Raw genomic sequence first — 9,375 nt, 5'->3', positions numbered from 1 at the left:
CTACCATTCTGGGTTCGGGAGGCCGAACGGTCAACACCTTTAAGAATAGACTTAAGACTTTCCTTTTGATAAAGCCTACAGTTAGGGCTGGCTCAGGTCCTCCCTTAGTTATGCTGCCATAGGATTAGACTGCCAGGGTTATGCCTAGCCAGGCACGGTATTGGTTGAAGATGCACACATCTCCCTTACCGAAAACCCCCTCTCTCTCTCTCTCTCTCTCTCTCTCTCTTTCTCTCTCTCTCTATCTCGCTCCATCTCTCCATCTCTCCATCTGTGGACATGTCTCATTAATGCATGTTACTAACCAAACTTCCCCGGAGTTTCTGTGCTCTGTCGTCCAGCAGGTTCTCGTGGATCGTGGCTGCTGCTGTGATCCTGCACGACGCCCACTACATATATTATTACTGTCATTTATTACTACCATATCTGTTACTGTAATCATTTTTATCATTCATTGTGATTCATTGTCATTTTATCAGTCATTGTACAATATGTTTGTGTTGATTTGTCCTGTACACGTGACATCCATTGCACGTCTGTCCGTCCTGGGAGAGGGATCCCTCCTCTGTGGCTCTTCCTGAGGTTTCTTCCACCTTTTTTCCCTGTTAAAGGTTTTTTGTGGGCAAGTTTTTCCTCACTCGAACCGAGGGTCTAAGGACAGAGGGTGTCACTCCCTGTACAGATTGTAAAGCCCTCTGAGGCAAATGTACTTTGTGACTTTGGGCTATACAAATAAAATTGAATTTGAATTGATTTGATTTGTTTTATTTGCAGCAATGGCAGGTCCCGGCCACCATAAGATCACCGTAGCGTTTTGATGGTTTAAGCAACTGCACTTTGAGATATATTTAAAGCTCTTTTTCTGGATTGTCTGACCATTGTGTCTTAAAGTATTGATAGAATGTTGACTGACTATTCTTACTTAGTTGAGGAGTTCTGGTCATTATATGAATTACCACAATAGTTGAATAGAGCTCATTACTGTATACCAAAAACTACCTGTGAACAACACAACTCCTTTTTACTATATACAATATTTTGATAGATGTCTGTCAGATAATATAAAACTGTAAAATGTAATTCCACTGGAAAAACAGCAGCAAAGAGGAGTAGTGATGCTGACAAAGACTACACAATGTTAGCTTTTGTAGGTTAGGACTAATAACAAGGAAGTGTCCCAAAACAAACAAAGACTGTCTCCAAGGCCAAGTCAAAGTCTTAAAGCCTTCATGACGCTGTCTTCGTTATGACTGTAAATAACCCTATGTTGTAACCTAATAAAAATAACCTATGGGCCGTGCGCCCGGGATGCGTGCGCCCCCATCGGTCTGTCCGACGCCCCCGTCTGCCTTGTCAACACCCCGCTCCAGGGGCGCCCGCTCCGCTAACTTAATGGGCGGTATCGAAAATTACCGAGGTTTTTTGCTTTTTCGGGCGTTCGTGCGCCCCCCACGGACAATGCGCCCTGGGCGGCCGCCCACATTGCCCATAGCTAGGACTGGCCCTGGTTGTAATCACCAACTACACTGAATGTAGAAGTGGTATCACTTCTACACCAGGCCAGCTTTTAATTGTTGCATATTATTTCTGACAGGAATGGGTGTGGTACCTCATACTGTTCTGCATATTTCCTTCCAAATGAACTGCTGCATACTCTTTGCCTGAGGCATTGTCAACACAAAGTAGATGGCTTGTGAAACTGAAATAATGACATAAAACCAGATAAACATGGAAACAACTCAGTGTTCTTGTGCCACCAGTGCTAGTGTGGATATACACAGCTACAACAGATTGTTGTATTTACAGTATACACAACTTCCAGTCATGACCATGTTTGAGGTGGTCAATTTAGATGAAGCAAGAGGAGTGAGATGGTATAAAAAGGGATGCAGGATGTGTTTTCTGACTGAAGGGAACCCGGTTCAGTTCAATTTTGGAATTTGTTTTGCCTCAACTTGTGAGAAAACCGTGTTCTTAGTGATGCTAACAATGTATAACCCAGATAAAAAACATGTGCATTAAAAAGATATATTTCATTGTGTATTAGAAACAGACAGACAGATAATTAAGTTAAAAAAATTTGTTAAAAATGTGGAAAAACTAGGGGAACTTTAATTTGAAAGGGATGAGTTGTGGTCCCGGTCTGTCATACAGTCGGAGGAGCAGACGCAGTCTGTAATCCCACCTGACGCAGGTTCACTTTTCGCCGAAGCCTAGAAGGAGCAAGAGGAAGCATGTTCTGGACACGGTCTTAATGTCAGGACGGAGAAAACAGAAAAGTGGATAAACTGAATAAAAAGTGATTAAAAACTCGGAAAAAACCAAAGGAGGAATCTCCCCGGACGACCACGACCTGCAGGAGTGCAGTTGGAGGATTCGCTCGGGTGGAGAATCGCAGCGGTCAGGTTTTTGAGGAACCCTTGGATTTCGATAGAGCCTGTCTGGAGGACGGAGCCAGAGAGAGACGCTGATGGCGAGCCGGACCCTGGAGGATCGTAGACGTACACCGCGGAATTGAATCCTTTTTCTCACTTTTACACATACACACACACCCACACTGGACTGACACCTAAAGGGTGCAGATATAGTGAAGTGAACAGAACAATAAGAAAAAACACACGCAGCTGCGAAAACTTTTTATTTTGTTTGTTATTTTCTATACCTACCCGGGTAAGGCTGTTGTATGTATTTCATGTGGTTTATTATTCTCCCCAGCTTCATATTAAAATAGGGGAGCATTGTTCTCATTAACAAAAAGAGCCACAGTGTCGTTGCGTTCATGTGCATCGGTTGGTTACACCTGGGCTCCGTAGCCGAATTTAAATCTTCTGTTTCTTATTCTGGCCATTGGTTCAAGTTATTATTATCATTACTAATACTTTTCTGCTTCAGAAGGTTTACAATAGTGTGTATAAAATCATGTAATATATACCAAAAACTAACCCTAACCCAACAACCACATCCATCCCTGCAACTATTAAGCACCACAATGACATTTATAAATACCACTTCCGCAAATGCCACTACTACATACCAAGTAACCACAAGCAATGTGTTGTTGTGACTCACCTTCTTCAGGATACATGAAAGTACCCACTTGTCATGTCCTCTGTCACTGAGGGAGGAGTGATTTAGAAAATCAGAGTGCATGATAGATTAAATGCTTGTCTGTACCTGGAGTAGTGAGATCTCATCATGGCAAGAAAATTCCTCTGGTGGATATTTTTGCTTGGATATTTCCATGTAACTATAGGTAATTATTGAATATAGTGTTTGTGTTTATGGCTTGATTGTTTGTATTTAAATTTTTAATATACTTTATTGTATGGATGAAATAGAGCTGTTAAATTTGCAAGAATGCATTTCACTGCCTAACTGGTCCTCTGTCAAGCATCAACTGCCTCTTTCACTTATGTAAAGTTGGTATGTTAAATTTCAAAACAAAAAAACTTTAAACAGTGTTTTGCTATGCATAGCAGTTATGGTTTAATTGTTGACAAGACAATGAACATTTAATATAGAAAAATATCTGATGGATTATTTTGTGTACAAACAGCAATCGGTGTGGCATGACTGCACAGTTGTTAGCACTGTCGCTTAACAGTAACCCCAGCTGGAGTGCTCCCTGTTTCTGTTGGCTCTCTCCGGATACTCTGCCTTCCTTCCATAGTCTAAAGACATGCAGGTTAATCTGTGACTCCAAATTGCCCATGGGTGTGAATGTGAGCGTGAATGATCGTCTGTCTCTATGTGTCAACCCTGTGATAAACTGGCAACTTCTTGCCAATGAGATAGTAGGATAGTTTCCAGCCCCCATGACCCTGATAAGCCTAAGCATAATGATGGAGGACTCATCAACCTGTGACAAGAACAAAATATTTCTCACTTAAACAGTCAATATTGAATGATGTCACCTAAATCATTACTTTCTGGTGTTTTTCTTTTGCTCCAACATCCACGATTGCTCCTCCAGGCACGGCTGCCTCTCCAACAAGCACGACTTCCGCTGCAACAATTATGAATGCGGCTCCAACAACCATGTTTACTGCTCAAACAAGCACGACTACGGCTCCAACAACCTCAACTGCAGCTACAACAGCCACGACTGCGGCTGCAACAACAATGACTGTTCCAACAACCACGACTGTCGCTCCAACAACCACGACTGAGGCTCTAACAACTGCGACTGCGTCTCCAACAACCACGACTGCGTCTCCAACAACCACGACTGTGGCTCCAACAAGCACGACTGCGGCTGCAACAACCACAACTACAACATCCACGACTGCTGCTCCAACAACCACGACTTCAGCTCCAACAACCACGACTGTGACTGCAACAACCACGACTACCGCTCCAACAAGCACGACTCCGCCTCCAACAACCTCAGCTGTGGCTGCAACAACCACGACTGCGGCTGCAACAACCACGACTACTGCTCCAACAAGCACAACTGTGGCTGCAACAAGCACGACTCCGCCTCCAACAACCACGACTATGGCTTTGACAACCACGACTGCCACTCCAACAACCTCAACTGCCACTCCAACAACCTCAACTGTGGCTGCAACAACCATGACTGCGGCTCCAACAACCACAACTGCCGCTTCCACAACCACGACCACCGCTCCAACAACCACGACTGCTGCTCCAACAAGCACGACTGCTGCTCCAACAAGCACGACTGCCGCTGCAACAACCACGACTCCAGCTCCAACAACCACGACTGCCGCTCCAACAAGCACGACTGTGGCTGCAACAAGCACGACTCCGCCTCCAACAACCACGACTATGGCTTCGACAACCACGACTGCCACTCAAACAACCTCAGCTGTGGCTGCAACAACCACGACTGCAGCTGCAACAACCACGACTACAGATGTAGCAACTTAAAAGTTCCCGTGTTTCCGTGACGGAACCGTGATGGGACCTCACGGTCCGTGGCTGGAATGTAATCCCCCGCGATGACGTAGTCAGTGAGGCCCCGACTGGAAACGCCCCTAAGCAGTCAGTGTGAAAACCAGCTGCAATGCCTCATTTGTCCACGGGGAGGAGCAGTGATGTTCCGCTCTCACCGTAGACTGTCTAAAGACACATCTGGACAGATATGCTGGGGTGAGCGGTGACCGATCAGCTGAGACAGAGCACAGTCATGGATGTGGCTTGTGTTGCAAGGAATATGATCCATTCATAATCGCCCCCACACACACAAGTGTTCCGCGATCAGTTGATGGGGAAAAAAAACAGTTTTGATAAGATAACACTGGAGGCCAACATAACTTTGTATAAGAAAACTCTGTTTTGCAGAGTTATATCTGTGTGATGCTTTCTGAAGTCTGCAGTATGAAACACGGCGATTTCTGGTATTCCTCTGAAACGCCATAGTGGCCATATATTGCATAGTACATATACTGCCAGTATGATGGCATGCAGATTAGCGACCAGAGAGAGAGATGCGCAGGAGAAGAGCTTCCAGTAATGATGTACAGTGGAGGACAGAATAGCCTAGATGTGTTGATTTGGTAAACAGTTAATCAATAATAAATAAAATACCTCATAACATTAATGTGACTTGTCGAAAGCTGGGCCGCAGAGGAGACCACCGGGGTCTGGCTCCGTCAGCATGGACAAAACACAGCACGGACACTTCAGAAACTATGCAGAATGAGTTCAAATGAATCTTTAAACAGACAAAGAGTTTTTTAAGACTGCATATTGCTAGTGGATCTATTTTCTGACCCAGAGTGGCGTCCGTGACTGGTTCTGAATGAGGGATGCTTTATGGTACGCAGTACCGGACAGTACTGCTTACTTTCACCTTGTCTGCGAGCCAGATGCAGTCATCAAAAGGAGCCACATCTGGCTCGCGAGCCATAGGTTCCTGACCACTGATCTATGTCCACCACTAGTCTTTATGTAATTACGGGCGTCTCTTCATCTTGTGCTCGCGCTCTCTCTCTCTCGTTTATCTGCATGTAAAACAACAAACTGACCCTAAAAAAGTTACTAAACTGTTGTCGCTGCAGAGACGAGCAAGTTTCTCTAAAAGTCTGTGTAGTCCGCTGCAGCGGTGCCTCCATTTGCAAAAGAATTGAAGAATAACAACAGCAATAAGACATCCTGTTGTTAGAATATTTGCCATCACGTTTGACTGTTGTGAGACGCCATTTAAAGAGGGAGAATTACCGTGGTGATTAAAAGCCTCCTTTGTAGCCCTTTGTGAGCAGGTATGTTAAGGCACACACGTATTTTAGGCCAGGTAAACCCCACAAACACCTCATAAGCATTCTATTGCCTCAACCTTTGTTTGCACTGATGGGCTTTTGTCCCACAGTGTCACACAGCCAGCAGAGCGGACAAATGCAGCGGGTAACTGTATGGAGACTGTGTACTAGACAGTTAGCCTTGTGACGGGTGGCCTAGTGGTGCAATGGACGCTCAGTAATTATGTACAGTGAGGACAGGAAAGGCCTAGTGTTGTTGATTTAAACAGCTGACCATAGGCTAATAGCGTAAAGTAAATGGAAAAATTACGGGGAAATACAGGTGTGAAATAAGTCAAGTATAGTTGTGTTTAATAAATTTGCAGTATACGCTTACGAACCATCAGTGTTGTGATGATGTTGATGACAGAGGGACATATATTTAGGAGAAGTCAGGGCTGAGAAAGAACTGTGGTTTTAAAGCAAACGAAGTGTATTTTACAAAACAAAAACCCAAAGTCATATTGTGCTTAATCTGACGTTCACTCATTCACATCATTTCGTGTCTGACGTGTGTGGCTCTTATTCTCAATGTGTAGTCACGCATACCTGGAGGATGACGTCTTTACTCTGTGGTTTACTGGCACCGTCCGTGGTTATTTATTATGGCTAACATGGAACTTCTGAAGCAACAAGTTTCTTCTGTTAATCCACCAGGCGAGAAAGAAAAACCTCCATGAAGCAAGAATCTTTTTTGCAATTGTTATGTATTTAAGTCAAAGGCACGCATGCAAAATCAAACAAATACAAACTATAATAACACTTCTAAGTCTAATACACTGCTAATGAAGGAACCAATAATGAAGTATTACTGTGAAATATATAATAGTTGATTAATATGATATATATATATTAGACACAATGCAAATCCTTCGCGACTGAAGCCAGCTTTTTGCGCTGCGTGCCTCAGGGTCAGCCTTCGGGGACTCCTGAGTCTTTCGTTTATTCGGCTCCGGATCTTTTGCCACTGGTCCCCAGGACAGGTCGGGAGCGTGGGAATCTGGACATCAATTCCAAATTGGTCCGGCAGTGGCCGTTTGCCGTTGGTGCCGCTCAATGAAATTCTTCCCCAACAACTTGTAAACGTCAAAGGGAGTTAAGCGCCAGACACATTGCAGCGTATGTGTCCGGTCCGCGTCTGGCACAGCCTAAAACACTTCTTCCTCCCGTTCGGCAGGCAGGGCTCTGACTGCCAACGTTCCGGCGTGACAGTCACATGGAGCCACGGGATCTGGAAGCGGCGAGCGTGGGATCCCCTGGAGTGTCTCCGAACGTCAGCCGAACGTCTGGCACTGGGCTGCTTGGTGGTTGGTGGTGGGGACTCGCCAACCCTTTGCAGGACACTCTATGATTTCTGTAAGGTGCCTCTTCCACTCGGAGGCAGTCTCTCATTGAAGCTGTAGGGGATGCATCAGGGGCCTTGTAGCTTCCACGCTGTGGGCTACCCCGGATTTGAGGGCCCGGATCTCGGCCTCAAGTAGCCCTGGACCGAACAGGGCATAGCTCCTGCCACGGAGTTGACAGTGGTAGCCTTAAAGAAAAGGGGAAGACGAGATTAAAATTTAGCCTCTTTATACACTCCCAAGGTCACTCTTCCTGAATAAATCGGGATCGCTCATATCATACAGTATAAACTTTACCGCTACCGCCTTTTTTTTTATATAGCCGCACGTTTGCCCTTGCTCTCGGTGGTACTGGCCGATGTCTGTGGCCTTGTGAGCGGTGAGGGCTGCTTGTCATCAAAGCAGGTAATTTTCACTCAGGTGATTTGTTCAGGCTGACAAGCAACAGGTGGCAAACTTACTTTGATAAGACACGTTGTGGCCTCTGGGCGCTGTTATAAAAAAGTGCCGGCTTCCATTTTAGCGTAAAGAGTCCAGAAAATGTGACGGTCTTGAGTTTGCATGGGCATTTATTGTTGTCTCTTGGTGTGGGTGTTCGTTCCACACATCAATTTAATATGCCTAATTACCATTGCATCTATAGACCACTGTCATGCAAGAGCCTCTAAACGTCGAGATGACACGCATCAACAAGGAGAGTTCCCAGCAATGCGTCACATGCGAGCAAGGACGAATCAACGCGAAGATCCGGAAAAATTAGCGAGCCACGGGGCATCAAAGGTTCAGAAAGAGCGAGTAAGAAAGCACTACGCGGAGCCACAACCCCGCCGCTCATGTTCCGAGAAAAATGCACAAGTAAGTTTCATACAAATGGATAAATGTAAAACCCAAACAAAAGGCCGATAACAGTATAGAATTCACATTCTGTATGGCAATTGTAAGTGTGTTTGATTTACTAATTTATCCATCTTTTCACAGTGCTATTCCTGATGCCATTGACGAGATGACAAGGCACAACCAATGAGATGACGGCCGCGGCAGTACAGCTCAAAATCCGATCCGATTTTGGAGTTCGTTCTGCGTCTAAACGTATTCGAAGTGGCGCGCAGAAGTATGGCTGGAAATTGGCAAGACCACTTCTGTCCAATGATAAAAATCGCAACAAAGCGTGCAGGGCTGCAACAGGCGTACTCTGTGGAACACTCCGGGGAGACCTGGCAATAATGTTGCTTTTTTACGGATGGACAACTGGTTATTGGAGCACTACGCAGGACAGGCTTTTCCACAGGGAAGGACCACGTCGTTGCCAAGCCACCAGCCAAAACATCCACTGACAGCTGCCATGTTTGGGATTGATTTCCGCAAGGGTTGCGGTTCCAATGGTAACCTCGAGGAATAATGGACCGTCTAATACTTTTGAAGAGGCCATCATTACAGAACAACGCTGCACATACATTAGGACATACTTTGGTCTGACCATCGCTTTCTTCCAGGACAATGATCCAAAACCAACCAAGCTGCTGGAGCATAAATGGCGTCGAGGGATCCAACTGGGTGAAAACTCCACCAGATCCACCGGACTGAACCCATTGAGCTTGTCTGCATTCATGAAAGACCTTTATTCGCAAGGAAGCTAAGGCCAGGCACAAACAGGAGCTCGTCGAGGCCTACAGACGTTTTGGCAAACGAGAGTCCACCGTAGACTTTTGCAACAGACTTATCTAGGGACTTTCACAACGTTGTGCGGTGTATTAATTATAATGGAGGGA

This window comes from Larimichthys crocea, chromosome I, assembly GCF_000972845.2.
Source record: "Larimichthys crocea isolate SSNF chromosome I, L_crocea_2.0, whole genome shotgun sequence".
NCBI lineage: Eukaryota > Metazoa > Chordata > Actinopteri > Sciaenidae > Larimichthys > Larimichthys crocea.
The sequence above is the reverse complement of the archived record's forward strand: the minus strand, read 5'-3'. Positions refer to the sequence as shown.